Source organism: Oryzias latipes, chromosome 24, assembly GCF_053564925.1.
Source record: "Oryzias latipes strain Hd-rR chromosome 24, Olatipes_Hd-rR_3.1".
NCBI lineage: Eukaryota > Metazoa > Chordata > Actinopteri > Beloniformes > Adrianichthyidae > Oryzias > Oryzias latipes.
In genome coordinates, this window is record NC_136260.1 from 19,970,905 (window position 1) to 19,989,582 (window position 18,678).

An 18,678-nucleotide genomic window follows, 5' to 3' on the forward strand; every position below is an offset into this window, starting at 1 on the left:
TTTAGGGAGGATGCTATCAGGGAATTCTTATTGTAAATGTTGGATCACGAACTTTCTATCTTTGCATTTCTGTTGGTGTTTGATGACTTGCTTTTAGTCACGTTCCCAAATGCCACCACACAGCGACCTAAATTCACGTTTTCTTTAGCAAATTTGGCAGGTTGGCCTATTTGAAATCAGAAGGCCGCAGTTGTATTTTAAGCTGACAGTGGTGGCTGCTGAGGTTTTAGGAAAAAGTTCAAATGTTACGGCGACCGGACGAGTTTCAGTGGGCGCTCTGGCATATTTCAAGTTTGCATGGTTTCGGACTGCCTCCCCCCAGCTATCTCCCTGCCCCAGTTCTCGCATCCCACTGCCACAGTGCTGGCACTCAACGAGGGCTGATGACACGGGTCAAGGGTTTGGCAATGACCGGACATCAACCTGGCATCATCAACCTGGCGGCTCCTCCCACCGTGGGTCCTGCATATGAATCCTGCTTGGACTTTTTGTTTTGGGTGCTGCGGTTTTGCCCTTGCTGGGTTTCTTGGGAGGCATTTTATCTAAAAATTATAATGTGTGCTGCTTTTTAAATAACCCGGAGCTACCAGGCTGCCGGTAGCACTTGATATGGATGCCCGCCATCCAGAGACATTTACCCGCCAACGATCTGGCTGCTTGTGGCCGCCCGTTTTTTTTAATGACGTCATCCTTGCTGATATCTTTTCAAAAAATCGTGCGGCAGCTAATCTTGATGATTCTGCCGATGCCTCCCCATCGCGCGGTGGCACTAGTGACCGTAGCCTCATGGATAAAGGGGGTGGGGAAAAAAGAAAAATTGGTCTCAAACTTTGATCTGAATCTGGATGTAAAAAAATGGAAAAAATTGACAGACTGTTTCTCATCGAGGGATTGGTGTTTTGCAATACTCAGTTTGTTTTAGGTTGATCTGGACTTTTTACAAAAGAAATGCCACCATTTTGGTCAAATAAAGTGTCACCAAACCCTGCCTTTTGTTGAAATAGATGAAAGAGGGAACTAATATGCCAGATAGATTACTAACCACACCAAGTGAAACCATTTTAGACTTGAGGATTTAGCTGCACCAGTGTTCAGCTAATTTTAACCTCGAATTTAAGAAACAAACAAAAAACTGACCTATACTTGTGTTACAAAGCCAGTTAAAACCAAACCAGTAACTTTCATTTTCAACCCAAGGTCCAACAGGAACTTGTCACAAGGGGGACCAAGTTTGGGTCTCCCTGGGCCGGTCCCCGGCCTGGATAAAATACAGGGTTGTGTCAGGAATAGCATCCAGCATAAAAATCTCTGGCAAACCACCCGTGACGACCTCTGTCAGGATCTGTTGAAAGGTGAACATCAAACAGGAACATGTATATCATATTTTTGAATGAATATTTTTGAATAACAGTTTTTTTTTTGACAAACCCAATTGTTCTGTGCCACATTGGTACAAAAATGTTTCTTTTTAAACTCTGCAAGCTGGTGTCCCGGATCAGCTGAGTGACAGCTGCTTCCATTATCAAGGGGTTTGCTCATTTTTACCAACTCCACATTTGATAGATGTGCATTGAACATGCTGTGTCATCTAGGCTAAATGACAAGTGACTTCATTTGGAGGGAAAACAGAATAAATCAATCATCTGCAGTGAAAACACTGGAACATTCATGTCTAAAAAACATGTTCTTGTGGCATTTTTCTCATGATGGATGACACACATTAAGCTTAAAGTATTTCTTTGGTCCAATCGTTGTGAATCTGGAGCAGACAAAAAATTGCGGTTGGAAGAAGCTTGTAGGTGTGACGGAAAACCTACAACTTCAAACCATAAGTTCCCTGTTCCGCTCCATTCTGATGCATCCACTATAGACAAACACATTCATTATCCTTGTCCGAGCTGGCTCAAAACTGTACAGCTGGATAGCTCCAATATTGCTCGCCATTTTTGTTTCACCCTTAATGGTATGTTGGGGCTGTAAGCTAGTAGGAGAGGGTGTAAACAAATGGATGATTGGAAGTGAGGGAAGATTCTTTGTCCAAGAAAACAAAACAGGCTTTTTGATTTTGGATAAAAACGGCATTATGAAAATATAAAGGCCACTGGGAACACTTTAAAAATAGATCAAAAGATGATCGACGTGGGTCTTTCAAAAGAATAATACATCAAAAGACTGTTGTGTATAACTATCTGTGATTTTAAAAAAAAACATGTCTGGTTAAACTGCCAGGACTCCAGCTTCTCCATCCAGTCAAAAACTGTCAAAAGACACTAATTAAGACAAATATAAAATCTACTCAGGAGTTCTTGAGTAAAATTGGATTGAAGATCAGCAGGTTGTGATTCTGTATTTCAAATTAACCTTTTGGTCAAATCAAAGTATGAAAGCATTATCCATGCAAAACTGCAGAACAAAAAAAAAAAAACTGAAATGGAGCAATGAAACAAAAAGCAGTGTGAAAATAGACACCAGCAACAGAGGGATTATATTGCTTTTTGAAATCTTATAGAACTGTTTAAACCATCAAACAGATAAAAAGTCAGTAAATTGTAAGACCGCTTTTTCCCTGTGTAGATTGTCAAAGGTTGGTGTGTGAAGATTTGGCCAGATTGCCAAAAGGAGACAGTCATTAAATGATCAAATTCTGCTTGAGTTTATCTGAGAGGTCAAGGAAAAAAAAAAGACCGCAGGGGTCTGCTGCCTTTCTCATGACATTTTTGGGTATTGCTAATGATCAAATGTGGGCCCTCATCAGCTCAAACTTTAAATGCCGTCTCCATCACTGTGATGCATTTGAAGCCAAAGGCCAAATCAAAACATGAAAGAGTGATCTTACGTTTGTTAATCTGAAGTAATCATTACTAAAATACTCCCCTAAAAGGTTAGATTCTCCGTAATAGACCAAAAAATTGTGAATTTTTTATACAGATAGAAACAAAAAAGGATAGTTGCATATTTGATTTCAAAGCAAACCATTTTGCTGCAGTTTCCAGCAAACATTCCACTGGTTTCTCTTTATTTCTACCTTCTTGAAGCTTTAAAATACATTTCCATCCTCACCAAAACAAAAACTTGAGTACTGGTTTTGACAGAGTTTATAGTGCTTGACAAATGTCCTCATATTCTGAAAATGTCCTCTCACGTTACAAATGAGCTGACAGTGGAGTTTCCAGCTATGCATAGATTATCTGAAAGTTAATCATGTGTGTGGTCCTGCTGTGATTTTACAGGCTTTGTCAGCACAAACGCTGGTGATAAAGTGAGTACAGATAAACCTACATCTTCACTCGTCTGATGTGTTGAACCTAAAGAATTTGCAGTTTTATCAGCCGCCAGCACAACTGTAATCATCATTTTCTCAAGGTTGAGACAGAAAAGTTATTGACAATAAGGACAGAAACGTTTTAAAGAAAAACATGCCGTGTATCAAGAGCACTGTTTCTACTGGATTTTATGTATTTATTTGTTTTTAATTTAGATTTCAGCATCTTATCTCTGAGCTTTAAATGAGAATAAAGTTGAACCACTAGGTGGGACTGTTTATTTAAAAAAAAGAACATAAAGCTGCAACATGTTGTGTTTGTCTAAACTGTTGTGCAGAGAAATTACTTTAAATTTTCTAGGCATTACACCAGACCTAATTAATCAAGTACATATGATTAATATTGATAATTTAAAGAAGTGATAAAATCACTTTCTTGCAAACAATGTTAAACAATTACTATAAAGAGTTCAGAACTGCAAATTAAATTTAGTTATTACATATAAATGTGGAAACTTCTTAAAATAATAGATGTAAGTACTATAAAACAAGAGATTAAAAACAAAGATAAGATATTTTAACATTGCCTTTAGCTTTTGCTAATACGTAAAAAGTCACATACCTCAGTAACTGTAAAGGCACATTGATCAGTATCAGATATATACTATGAAAGCTTTAATAGATTATCATAAAAACAAACAAAAAATGTATAGAAATGTTCTATTGGATCTTTAAAAAGCAGCTAAAGTTTTCATAAATAGCCACAAAAGAAGAGAAAACTTAAACTTTGGGGCAACTGACTCAATTATATGTTTTAGTTTTTAAACCACTTTTAAGTTTTTATGTTTCTCCCAATTTCTCTGTCTTCAAGTGAGCTGTGAAATGATAATCTCTGATAAACATTAGACGGGTTTAGAAATGTACCGTCTTTAGCCATTGACTGTATGTAGGAACTGGACAGGGCAGATATAGAAATGCCTTACCTCCGGCTCAAGCAAAATGAAGGCAATTCACTCGCTATTTTTCTGCGATATGGGCGTCGCCATTTGGAGCCACTTCGAAGTAATGGGTCTGAGTCAGTCTTTGGTCACGTTTCTAAGGCAACTACTGTCACCAATCAGGAGGGAGCTTGTTGGAAATCCACACCCCTTCCACTGATTGCTGCTCGGGAGAATTTGTCAATCAAACATTCGAGGTGGGGGCCAGCAGGCACCACATGCTTTTGACGAGGCATCTGATTGGTTAGTTTATAACTAGAATAACCTGAATAGAATAAGGAAAAAAATAGTATGTATGCAAGTACATCTTGAAAAAGGCGTAGCAAAGCAAGAACAGTTATTCTGAAAAATAGAAGGACTGAGTAACAGCTGTTTATTTCTCGATAGAAGTCTATGGAATTTCACCTTCTAAGAGCCAGTAGCTACTTCCCATTTGGAATGCAACAGGGGATGGGTCACTCAGTCCAGATCATGTATACGGTCAATGTCTTCAGTGACATCTTCAGTCATTGACATTATCATGAAGTCAATGTCTTCATGATTATGTCACAACATCATGAAAAATTCATGAATATGTTGTGTGTTACTATAGTCCCAGATGTCTTCAGTCTACCCAAATAGTTATGGGCTGTTTCCTCACCATTCTCTAGATTTTTGGTACCCCATCAGGTGAGATGTTGCATGAAGACCTATAGGTGGAGGGATATTGTCAGGGATCTTTTCCCATTCTCTAATATTTGCTCCAACAGTTGATCTTTTCTCTCCAAGCTGCCTGCAAGTTGGTTAATTCCAGTCTTGTTGAGTGGAACAATCTTGTCCCTAGAGTCCTTTGACAGCTCTTGGGTCCTAGTCATGGAGGAGAAGTTGCAGACTGACTGTTTAAGGGTGTATACAGGTGCATTTAACCCTTGTGCTATCCTAGGCATTTTGACATTGGGAGTGAGGTCATCTAGACCCACTAGATAGTGCTCTGAACGTTTTTGTTCAATGATTTGTGATCTTCAGTGGTGTCCATGGATTACATGAAATCATCTCCACCTTTATCAACCTTTGTCATGGTAGGGAGAACACGTCATTGGTCATCTTGACCCCATAGGATAGCACAAGGGTTATATGGATAACAAGTTCAAACAGGCGACATTATTTTTGGTATCAAGTGGTGGATAGAAGCGCTTCTTAAATAAGAAACATCCATGTAAGGAACAGATTTACTTATTTTCTGTACCATTATACAAGGAAATTCTCTAAAAAAATCACAATGAAATTTCCTGGACTTCTTTTTTCTTCTCTTAAGTGTATCTATAATGAACGTTATTTTTTCTATGCCTTTTTATCTGCACCAACTGTTGCTTTTGATATGCTCATTCAGAAAAGAGTTACATTTTCTTCTTCATACAGCCGTCTAGGACATCCCTAGGACAGTTAGGCTGACAGAACGTGAGGGGAGTATGAAAAAGGTGGAACTTGGGGACTAAATATTTGAATCAAGTTTAGATAATGTCTTCAGAAAAATTGTGTAGCCAGGAGTGTCTCATCAAAGCAGAACCATCGGTTTCATTTTCTCAATGGACTGCACGTCATGTAGTTACCTGCCCGTAGCACAGGCAGCATGTCGCTGTGGTGTGAGCCGGATCTGACAAGAGCAGGAAACGACCGCTTTCTTTTTATGGTTGGAGGAGTTACGTCATCGCTGAGGAGGAGGTTTGCAGCCAAACGGTTACATGACAACATGCACCACTGATAGAGGATGCAGAGGAGAATGCGAGAGGGTGAATCAGTCAGAAAATCCAGGGGATGCAGACAGAAATGCAAAGGGAAAGAGGGACAGCATGAGGATGCATGCTGATGAAAGAAAAAATATGGAACACCATTTGTGCCAAGTATAATAACCATGTAGGAGGACTGTGGTGTATGGCTGGAACAGTAATCTGTCAAATGGTTAGATGGTAGGTTAGATGAAGCTTTGGCCTTCAGTTTACAGTTAGTGTCTCCTTATAAAATAACATGCAGTACCACATTTCCTCTATTTCACGAAAGTAATTATTTATGGGTATCTACAGAAAAATGTAGCAAATTATGATAGAAATGAAATGAAGGAATTGCATAAAAATATTGCAGAATTTTTTTTTTCACTTCAGCCTTACTTTGCAGATGAAATACCTAGTTTAAATAATTATAAAAAACATATGTGTCATGTTAATTGAAAAATTATTTTCAAATTATGTCTTTACACCCCCATAAGACTAAACAAGGTTGCTTCTTATGATGCAGTTTTGAAGGATTTTTATACAAAAAAAACTGTAGTTATTTCAAATTTACTACACATTAAATTATTTTTTATTTAGAAGACTTTGGAGCACAAAGAAAACAATATTTTAATTTGGTATTTTTTTGCCTAAAAAAATGGCAGGAAATAATGGCATACATGGTGTTCCATACAAGAGTGGGTAAAACAACAGAGCTGCAGAATCCTGAATCCAGCAAAGGAGAGTCCATGTCCTTGTTTTGTGGTGATCCGTGGGAGCAACATGCAGTTCGCACCACTGCCTCACACTGCTGCAGTGGAGGAGTAAATGCGGAGCCTAGTGCTGCTCCAGGTGATCCACAGCACCCCAGCAGACTGCTCCCTCTTCAGCCTCCCCTCTCCTCCACTTCCTCCTTCTGCACCTCTTCCTCCTTTTCCACCTCCACTCCCTTCTCCTCCCCATCAGCCTCCTGCCGGTGCTTCATTCCTTAGAGGGCTTTGGATGAAACATAAGAAAAGGAGAAATAAGAAGCAAAAATCCTTGTCTCCCCCTCCGTTCTCAGATGTGACACACCTCTACTTGACTGTCAGCCGCTTCCTCGTCTTCGTGTGAAAACGCGCCGCATATGTGCCCCAATGTCTCTGGAACATAGGCTCTCTACAGGGTAAGAGGACTCAGACTCCTGAAGGGATCAAATTGTTGCCATGCTTCTCTTTTGCTCGTTCTCAAGATGTTTGCTGTGGAACCGTGTTTGTGAATTTAACAGGTTGAAGACAAGTTGCCACATTGGATTAGGTAAACCGGTTTGGTTTGCAGCTAGAGGATGAATTAAGCAAAGCTTTTTAAGGCAATTACATCTCGAGGGGGAACAGAAAGTGCCCTCCTCAATGCAGATATATGTACTTGTGCGTTCGTGAGTACATGTGTGCAACCGAATCCAGATGGGTGGGAGGGATTGGTGTTCATCCAGGCTTCTTCTATGGGCAATGAGGAGATTTCTATCTTTGCATGGTCACAAACAGCAAACAATTCTGTGGGATCAAACAAATTGCTCTGTTTCTCATGAAAATGATAATAGTGTAATGAGTTTCATGTATTCTAGTTTAGCTCTAAATGGACAGGAAAGACATTTTTGGGGAAATTTGTGTTTTTTTTAAATAATATAAAGGGAAATAAAGCATGAAGAGATATTAGTGCTAACTAAGTGGACAGGTGGTGGTGAGGAGGTGCATCAGAACTTTATCTTTCTGTGCTTTGGAAAACCTGCTGTGCAGCATTTTAAAACCGTTGCTGCAGGTCTTTTAGTGTCTCAGTCACACGCCGGGTTTCCCTGTAGAAAGCGTGAACCTGTAAGCGACCCTGATGAGAGTTCATCACCCTCATCCTGCAAATGCCACTCTTTATCATGCTGTAACAAGACATAGCTGGTGCTGAAGCATCACCTAAACCTTATATGTGAGTAGACAACAGTGGCAAAACTAATGTGTCAATTTTTGTTGAAACCACCTTGACTCGTCATGTGAAATCTCTTTTTAAAAACAGTTGTTTTAAAACTGGGTACTGATGTTGAGAATATTCTGTTTCATAGGAAGCGTTTGTTCCTCCACAGTTCTGTAAAATGCAGACAGCTCTGTGGACAGAACCGGGCTGCTTTCCTTGGTCACGCGTGGAGTTTGCGTGCAGAGGAGGATTTAAGAGCAGTGGGTTCCTCACAGCTCCCAGGCGGCTTTTCTTCTCTTTGATTCTCCGGCAGATACATTGGCACTTTGAAACGCTTAATTTAGCCCGAGCAACAGTGGAAACTCCACCAGCAGCCCCTAGAGGTTACAGCGTGCAATATTAAAGGAGGATGTGCTGGGCAGAATAGCCATCGTTATCGGCTCAGTGACATTGTTCAAGTTGGTTTGGTCTTCTTTAAGTTTGAGGAAAAACTTTGGGGCAAACCAGTGGAATAATTGTCCTTTCTGTAGTTGCTTGGACCAGATTTAAAAAAAATGACTTAAGTAAAAAAAGCACAACATCATTTATTAGTCAAGACAAACTACTTTCCTCTTTGTTATTAAGTTTCACATTGAACCCTTGCATGACTTTATTTCCATTTACAGAAAAACATTTTCACCCGTGAATTTTTCTGTTCAACTAAATGAAGTCCTGGGTTGAATTGCGGATTAGTGACATACATCATGTTGTGAAGCGGCTAAAGGGGTAGCATGTATTTTTTGGTTAGCATATTTTAGTTTCAATTAATTTATGGTGTCTGTAAGGTAAACATGTAAGGGGAACAGAGGAGAAAATCCCCCAAAACCTAAATACATTTTTACTTTGAAGAGCATAGTGACTTGAACTATTAGACCAACAATTCACATAGCCAATGGTCTAACTATCATTTCTCAGTTGGTTATTGTTTGAAAGTTGACAGCTAACAAAAGTTTAGCTTCTCGTTGGTGAAAAGACCTCTGACAAATGCTGTTTAACCTTACATTTGCTGTGATGCTGAGGTCAGAGAACGGTGCCCTGTTCAACGCTTCTGCTTCCTCCCACTTTGATGCTTCTCCCACTTTGATGCATATTGTTTTTAGCATAATTATCTTGACTGATTTATGGTGTTAACACCATGGATCTAAAAGCTCTTATTCTGAGTTGCCTCTTGTATTTTTCATACTTGCTATGGACTGAAAAGAACAAAATCACTAAATCTAATTTCTGCTCGTTTCCAAAAATGATGCCTTGCGTCTTTAAAATGTTTTTCTATGAGCACCTCAGGTTTCTTGGGTAGTTCTTTTTGTGTAAGTTAAACAATGCTGCAGATCATTTGTTTTGGGGTATTTTACTTTGCCTTTATAAACAGTGTTTTTTTTATGTTTGTTCTTGGCTTTCTTACTTGTTTATCACATTTTGGAAAGTAAAAAAAAAACAAAAATGAGAATTTGTTTGACACAGTTTTTCCCAAAATTTTACCTATAATTTAGAGAGAAAAATAGATTTACATTTAAGAAAAAAAGAAAAGTATACACATTTTACCTCAATATGAGTTCTATTATTGTTTAGAGATTTAGTCTTTTTAATTAGCCAAAAAACACACATGTAGAATTTCATAAAATGCCAAATTTGTTTATTTCATAGTTGTCTTCATTAGGATTAAGCCCCACTATCTGTTTGCTGATGGAATCCTTAGTGTTTCGGTTGAGGTCAGAAAGTGAGGGTTATCATCTCATTAGCAGAACGGCGGATCGCATCATTCCAAAATCAACACATTCTCTAACGTTTAAGAGGGGTAAAGCAATGCAGTCATTTCAAATCGGACCTTTATTTGGTGCAGATGCTGAGATGCACCTGCACTGCAGCTAAACTGGCAGCTTTAAATTCCAAACTGCACATTTAAAAAGAGCAATCCTGCTTGAAGCCAAACATTTGCCACAGACCTATTTTGATTGAATCACAGGAAACTTAAATAGCTCAGGTTTTCTGCAGCAGTGAAATGAGAGGGTGTTGACAACAAGCCTGTCAGACAGTGACACTTCCCCGGGTATCCTGCAATTAATTTCATTCTTCATGTTCCCAGATTAGATTTTTTTTTAGCAGTTAACCTATTACGATCTTAAACTATTACAACTTTACATCCTATGCTTGTCCTCTATCGTGGTGGTTGTTTTGTTTTTTATCCACTTTTAGTTAGCATTTACCATGCTAATGGCAGACATTTTATTTGTTTGGTCAAAGAATACAATGTAGTCTGATGTTAGCCAATATTAAGTCATAAATTACCACTTTTAAATGATATACTTGATCTTGATGACACTTTTTTGCTTGACAAACTGTAAATATAACAATCCCTTAAATTGGATTAGATAATCTGATGGTAAAAGGTGACGAAGATAGATGGAGAAATCTTCTCATCTAGAGCTTTCATTTTACCTAACTACATACCATGTCAGGTGGTGTCTAAAGCATTGTGGGTGTGAGTGACTATACACAACGTTCATAGGACATGTCAGATATGGACATCACAACAAAGACTGACTTTTTTATATTTATTCTGTTTATGATTTATTCTCCTCTCCTGCTGGAAGAAATATGGATCATAGAATATTTAATGGCTGCTTAAACATGGATAGGTGAATATGATTTTAGCTGCCTTATAGTCATAAAAACAGTGAGATTGCCTCCTTTGAGCCAGAATATTTGGTTCCACATGACCAACTGTAAGAGCAACTTTAACTTCTCTGAGGCTTTCTGGTCTGTGGGGCTGACCGAGACATTTTTAGAAGTTCAATGAGTTTGTGTTGATGACTATTACATATTGCTCCAAAATTTCTCTTTCAATGTATCTTATGTCTGTACAAATCATAGGAAGACGACGAATCAACCCTGTCCCCAGAAAATTCATACGTAATGAGTGTATCTCATTTTGAGCGTGAGGGAACCCCTTATCCAGCTATGTTTGTGTGCAAATTTGGGCAGGTGAAAAAGCTGTTGCAATTAATAATGGAATCAGCCGCCTGGTGTGCGGTGTGGTTTGGCCTCCCTAATGAGGACTGGATTCATCCTCAGTCTCTGACAGTATGCTGAGCAGGATATGCTGCTCTCCAGCCTGTTTCCATGGAGATACTCAGGAGCTGTAGCTGCTTTTCCCCCCTTTACTGCTGTACATTCCTCCAAACAGTGTTTTCTGTTAAAAAAAAATCTGGGCCAGTGTGTGTTTGTTTGGGATTTAACACTGCATTCACAGATTTATAGATACCTATGGTTTCATTGAGGGATACTCTTGTGGTATTAAATGTGTGTGGCAGGAATGTGTAGCTGTGTTGTACATTTTCTTGGTGTCTTTCTAATAGCAGCTGCTTCCCTCCAAGCCCAAATGTGCATGTATATGAGCTCATTGAGTTATGGAGACAGAATGATCAGACTTCGAAAGCCACTGTAGAGTGTGTGAGACTGCGCACTCGAGATACTGTAGTGAGTCAGAGTGACGGATCGAGTCAGTGAGAAGAGTGGGATCAGTGACTGAAGGAGTGATGGGGCTCAGAAAGGGAGAGACTGGGAAACAGAAGGTGAAAAGACAAGATGGTCTATTGAATATGGAGCATGATGAGTAACTGTAAACTGTGGGGAGAAAAAAAAAGTCCTTTATATTTCCAAGCGCTACTGTCATGCAAAAATGAAGGCACGGTTTGTCAGTTTTTTATGTTTTCTTATTGAATAGTTGCAAAAATAAAAGTATGTAGTCCTTTCCACACAAAAAAAATTGTATATTTGTAAAAAGATGTCAATATTTTATTATACAATAAGGCATTTCTTGAGATTTCTGACAAAACCATCTGGGTCAAAATGAATGTATACATGTATTAAATGATTAAATGTATTTTTTAGAATACTGTGTACATAGCCTGAGATAACGATTGCCGTTTTACTTTGAATTAACGCACGTGACTCCACAGGAACAATAAATAGCCATGGCATATGTTTGAAAAGAGCGTTTATAATTTCTGATAATTGTGAAAATGAAATTGAAGGTGTTTACTTAACACCTAAATGGTTAACTAGCTGTATTTTTCTGCAAAAGCAATAAGAACACACCTAACTCAAAGTCTATACATTTTGCTCCAGGTTTTGGCTCATAATGCTTATTTTTTTTTGTTTCATCTTATACTTCAAATGTTATTTTTCAACTGATGAAACAAAAAAAGAACTTTTGTTTTTTTATAATGTTGGTGTCTCCATGGCCCAAGAAAGGTCTGAAGCAGACTCCTGCAGCTTTTGCTTACAGGATGATAAAGGTGACAAGTGATTCCGGGGCAGACAAAGAGGCCACCACAGGGACGGAGTGTTTCTAAAATAGTTGTGAAAGGGATCTTTTTTGCTTGAATGAACAAAAGGTCCCTGCTGTATGGTGGCCAGGGCAATCCCCGCTGCAGCAGCATTTCTAATCCTGAGCAGTCGATACACAGCCTGTTTCTCTTTGAAGGATAAATCCGCTCTTTGAGTCTGTAGCCTTTTTGTGCAACCGTTGCTCAACTGAGGTCAAACTTTTTTCTGTCTCCACTTCCTGGTTGCTAATTAAGGTAGACCTATTCGGGGACAAAAAGCCCTTCCTTGTGTGACAATTCATACAGTGTCACACCAGCAATGCCAAAAGGGGCGTTACAAGTGAAATACATTGTAGCTGAAAGATGAGGGGAGTTAGTTGTGAGGTGGAAAAACATTGTTCTTTTCAAACAACAAGGCTGGATATTTGTTTGTATTTAAAGACCCACTCCACAAACATCGCGTCTTTGGTGTTTTTAACATGTTCTTGTGGAATTTTTTCTCATGATGGTGGACATTGACAAAGAAAATTTAGTCTAAAATTGCATTTCTTAGTATTTCTGAGCACATGCAAGTGGGCCATTGGAAAAAGCCTGTAGTTGTGACGCAGAAGCTACTACGGCAAGCCACAAGCTCTTTGCTCCGCTCCATTTTGATGCATCAGACCAGATCTATATACATTTTTGTCTTCCTCGCCAGAGCTGGCATCTGGCTCAAAACTGTACTGCTGGTTGGGCCCAATATCGCTCACCATTTTTTGTTTCACCTGTAATGTTAGGTTGAGGTTGTGGGAGGCTGTAAGCTAGTGGGAGAGAGTGTAAACACAGATGATGGGAAGGGGGCGGGCTTACTCTGCACCAACAGTCCCGCCCACACCTCAGAGGTGATTTTCCAAAGAACTACTGCCACTCTTCAGGAAAAAAGTCCTAGAAAACAACCCTTCTTTCTTGATTTTGGCTAAAACCGGCAAAAGATGATTGAAAGACTTTAAAGCAAAGTTGGGAACAGCAAGGTTGATAGGTGGGCAAACCTGAACTGCACAGACATGTCAGTTAGTTGTCAGCACAATTTTGGTTTTCAAATACACAAGTAAAAAAAAGCTAATTGTAGAAATGACTGAATAATATTAAAGTAATACCAGAGCTTCTATTAAAGTACTATTTGTAGTTTTTAGGGGAAGCCCAAAGCAAAATGTTAATTATTGTTTTTTTTTTTTTTTAAAGTTTGACAAAGACACAGGGTCAGCTTGATCTACTTTTTAATTGGTTTACTGTCATGCATGTAATTATTCAGGATGTGTGGCAGCTATAATCTTGGTCTTTCAGCAGGCTTATAGGATCTGTAACAGTCAAAGGACGAGAGGGATTGTATTCATTCGTGCATGTGGATGTGTGTACGATTCTTTGAGAGTGCCATAGTACCTGCTGTGGGCTAATGGCCTGAGTGTTCTGACTAACACAAGGCAGCAATGCCTGCCAGGTGGTACTTGTCCACCCAGGAACTTCTAAATGCTAATACTAATATGCTAAACTACCTTCAAGTCAGGCTAAAGGGGAAACCTGAGTGCCATGGACACGATAAAACAGCGACAGGGTCTCGCTGCGGTGCACAGCTTAACTTGTGTACTCAGCTGGAAGCCTGCATGCTGCCTGTCATTCTCTGCAACTCCAATGTGAAAACATGTTAGCGCAGCAATACTCTGGAGCCTTGCTCTTGTTCTGTTGAAGCACCCATGCATTAAAGAAAAAAGCTTTGATTGACATTTGCTTTCTTTTAGAAAATGTATTTTTTCCTCAAAATTAAGGGGAGAAAATGGAGCCTTATTATACCTGTACATCTCAGTGCCCCCCCCCCCCCATGAGAAAACATCCAAATTTGTGCAACTCGTTGACAAACAATGGCAAAACCTTTTTTACTTTTAAACATTTAGACAAATTTTAAACATATGCAGCACTTATCTAAGGAAAATGCGAACACTGAGGAGGCAGAAGTACAGGGAGATGCAGAACAAGGTGAAGGTGCAAGTGGCAAAGGCCAAAGGGCGGATGAAGAGTTGTATGATAAGTTGGACAAGAAAGGAGGAAGGGTTGGACATTGACATCCTGGCAAAGTAACGAAATAGAGACGGAGGGATGTGCAGCAGGTTAGGGTGATCAAGGACAAAGATGGAAATATGTTGACAGGTTTCTCTAGTTTGATGGAAAGATGGAGGAAGAACTTAAAAAGAGCTTTAGAGTTGTTGTGTAATGTTTTGTGAGCTCTCCGTTTTTATTTTTTTATTCACATCTAAGGTTTGATCAAAGTTGAGATTTTGTTCTAGGAGTTTTAATAAATGCGTTTAAAACTATCAAAAGCAAATGAGTAATAACTGTGTACCCCCGAACCGAGTAATGCCCCCCCTAGCTACGGGGAGGCAAATTAGGATCAGAGGGACACATCATGTTCTTCTTCATCTGAAGAAGATTTCTGAAGTTGGAGCTGCCAGTGAGGAAGGCTAGAGGAAGACCAAAGTGGAGATGAAGGAGGACATGAGAGTGGTTGGTGTGAATAAGATACTGGGGATAGGCTCAGATGTAGGCGGAAGATTTGCTGTGGCGACCCCTAAATGGAGCAACTGACGGGCAAAAAAGAAGCTGTTAAAATATTCACGTGTGAATGGCATTATCACTGCTGTTGCTCTAAAAATGATTTCATTAAAATGGATATCCCGTTTCATAAAAAATTTAAATTAATGGTAGACCCTTTTTCCTTAATGGTGATGTGATCTTTTAGTTAAAGGCCTTTTTTATTGCAACTTCAGCATGTGCTGATAATTTGAAGTGCATGGGACAAGACGGATTTGCTTGTCAGCAGTCACACTAAAGAAGCTTAAAGATTCATGACACACTTAAGTCAGAACACTCACAACAGAGTCTGGCACCCTGCTGCTGGTGACAGTTCAACTCAAAACTAATTATGGACAGTTTGAAGCTTTTTGGGGATCCTCAGCCCACACAGGAAAGGACAGTTTTGGCTAATGCCTTTCCGGAGTTAAAATGCAATGAAGATTGCTTTTTATTGTAAATTATAGTATAAGTTGAAGAAAAAACAGAATTTGTTAAACAAACAGTTCCTCAAGATGGTTGTTACAGATTTTTTGAATTTGATAATTGACAAATCTAAGAGAAGGACTGGTGACTTTTGACTGACTGAAAACAAAAACAAGAATCTGACAGTTCGGCTATGCAAATATCATAGAAAAACATATAAAAAAGAAGATAAAAAGTCAAGAATGAGAAAAGGAATGGAAGGAAAGGCAAAAAGAGGGCCTGAAATAGTAATATTTGAGAATATTTCTTATTTTTTAAATTATTACTCCCACTTAATAGCACACAGTTTTTTTTCCATCCTGTAAGTATTTTTTTTCTTTTCCTTCTTTAGGAAAACCAGACAAATTACAGAAAAAACAGAATACCATCATTTGTAAGTGAGTGGGTAACGAATTAACGCATTGAATAAATTAAATGTTTTTTTCCAAGTAAAAATAATGTATAAAAAATTTAATTTCCTTTACATTCAAATGTGATTTTGTTTTTTTAATGCTTTTCAAAGCATTTGGATTCTTGACATTGATGCTGTTTAAAAGTGGAGCAGTGAAGAAGTAATTCAACAAATGCTTTACCCTAAAGGTGAGGATTCTAAAAAGAAAATCATCAATACAACTGCTGCAGAGGGTCACATGTCATTGTTCGCCTGGGGCCCCCAAACAGCTTAGTCTGCCACTGGTGGGTGCCTTATGCAACATGAATGTTGACTCAAGGTAGATTTAAGCACAAATGTCTGAGAGTTCATTTAACATTTGAGTTGCATCATGGCAAAAAGGAATTTTGATGAAAATGGCCACAAATTCCCATGTTGCCACAACTTTGCTACAGCCTAGTCAAATATTAGTCGTAGTGCAAGTCTGTTCTGAGTAAAATCATGATCTGTCCAACATCACAAAAGATAAAATACCTTTAATGGTTTTTGTAAGCAAGGGCGTGTTTTTGGGCATGTCATCCAACTATCAGCTCAATGGGAAATCGCATATTTACTTTAGAAAAACTGTGTTTGAGTGTTGGAATATACTTTATTTTCTTACATAGAAATTAGTCCCAACACTCATTTCTAGTTTATTAGTTTGAATGGTTAAGAGTCAACTCCTGATTTCTAAGATGAAGGGTCTACTAGTACGCATTTAACTTTGAGCAATGTGATTGACATCAAAACATTTTTTAAAACACAGATGTTACATGATTTTAAGGCCCTAACTCATTATTGCTGCCCTCCCCCTTTTTATAAATATACATTTTTGCTCTAGGTGTTAAAGAATAGAAGAATGAGGTTTTCTAATCTTCAAAGCAGATTTAGCTGTAGGTTCCTGGGTTTTGTTTGTATAGTCCTGCAATGGACTACGGTCAGTCTCCGGCAGATCCACAAGACCTCAAACTCATAAACGAATGTGGATGTTGAAGGAAATGTCATTGTTTTTTCTAAGTTCTTGACAGATAAGGAAATCCTTTCCAGACAAAATATATTGGTGGCAAGTCAGTGGCTTTTTGGTCAAAGACTTGGTAATAACTTTTCTGGTAAACATTGTCAGTTCAGGTTCTATGGGGTTGTTTACTTGTAGAGCAGAAATGAAAATTGAGCAGGACATGGTAATAAGATCTGGAACTGTTTTATGAGCTGCTGGAAACAAAGACATCTTGATTAGTATCAGTTTTATTGCCTGCGAGCAATAGAATGCAATCTCTGTCACAACTCAATACGCCTTGGACTTTTGAGTTAAGACTTATTGACTAGTGAAGGGAATTAAGAACATCTAGTTATTATAGTAGGCCACACAAAACATATTAACAGTAAAAATCTCTAAAGAAACCTGAAACGGTTTGGTTAGGAAAAAGTGTGAAAAAGAAAAAAAGGGGGACAAAGTAAGGGGATACGAGGTTCAAGCTGCTTATTTGAGTAGGTTCTAATTTTAAGCTTCACAACATTTAAGCTACATCAGCTAGAAAGAAAAATGTTGCATCCAAGAATGAAATTCTGATAAGATGAGCTTTTGTAACTGACCATGGGTCATACTGAAAGATATCTGATGCATCTATCAATACACTGTGGGTTAAGAGCGAGGGATATAGCAGACAGGGAGCAGTGTGACAGTCTGAATCTGCAAGTAGGGGTGGAGATGCAAGCACGCTGGGGCCTTGCCACCCCAAACGGCCAGACTAGGAGAGAGGGCGCAATAGACCTCTCGGAGCACCCTCAGCGAAAGGACCCACACAGCCCGAGCGAGGAAGACGGCCCACCCACCCGGCCAGGTGCAGAGGCCGGCACAGTGGAGCACGGGTAACCCCGATGTCGGGGCCCCAAGGCCATAGGAAATACACACTCAGCCGTACCGGATGGCAGCCATTGGTGCCACTGGGTGCTAGACACAGAGACGCGGGTCAAAGGGGAAGCCAGGACCCAGAGGAGCTGACCAACACCGAGCCGGAATCTTGTCACCACAGGCCAGAGCAGGCTTAGGCATGTGACCCAGGCAGCCAAAAGATCACGATTCAACCACAGCTCCACCGGTAACCCTCACACCCTCTATCCCTCTACTTATGCTTTGCTATCAGAAGCACAAATGTACCCAGTTAACAACCTCAGTAAACTTACAGCCCACCTTGTTCTGTATTTCTCCCATTCTGCATCAATTCTTCTGTGGCTCAGACATCTCAGCCAGAGAGGGAACTCCAGCAGCCTGCAGAGATTCACGTCATGAGTGACGAGTGTGTGCACTATGAAGGCCGTCTAAGGCTTTTGCTTCTGTAGAGGTGCTGCATTAAGTACCTCTCTACTAGTTGCTATAGCAGCAAAGTCTTTCAAAGCTGAAAGTTTTTGTGCCCTTTAACTGCATAAAAATGATCTGAAATACCTGCATTTTACAGACAATGTTAAACTTTGCCTCCCAAACGCTCACCTGCATTGGAAGCGTTTAAGAGAAGATATTGGTTCAAAGGAAGGTGAATAAAATGTATCATGGAAAAGATTATAGGATATTGTAAACACATTATAAATTTATAATTGACATGCAAAACACAACCTAAATATTGTGCACACACCATGATTTAAGCAATTTGATCTCAACAATTACAAATGATTTTCAATATGTACAAAGTTGTTACATGTCCTGCTTCTTGTCCTTGCTACTTCTTGTTGGTGGACCACATTTGATGAATAAACAAGCTAACCACCGGCCCTCAAAGACTGGGGTTGCAGTCCTTTGGAGAAACTCAATCTTAACCTTATGTACATTTTTGTATTTAAAACCTTAGAACGGGGTGGTCTGCAGCTTCACTGC

At 39.2% G+C, this 18,678-nt stretch overlaps 2 protein-coding genes across 11 annotated transcripts in view; one reads left to right on the top strand and one right to left on the bottom strand.

The window, feature by feature from the left end:
• The window catches only part of LOC101173110 (uncharacterized), a 92,963-nt gene that overhangs the window by 12,958 nt on the left and 61,327 nt on the right, over positions 1 to 18,678 (bottom strand). The window lies entirely within an intron of this gene.
• dlgap2b (discs, large (Drosophila) homolog-associated protein 2b) overlaps positions 1 to 18,678 on the top strand; it is a 79,042-nt gene that overhangs the window by 739 nt on the left and 59,625 nt on the right. For 2 of the 10 annotated variants that reach the window (XM_020714869.3, XM_023952819.2), the window contains exon 1: positions 6,803 to 7,170. The exons of the other annotated variants lie outside the window; for them this stretch is intronic. The gene's annotated coding sequence lies outside the window, so the exon portion shown is untranslated. Of the gene's footprint in view, positions 1 to 6,802; positions 7,171 to 18,678 lie in introns of those variants that run through there. 10 annotated transcript variants of the gene reach the window in all.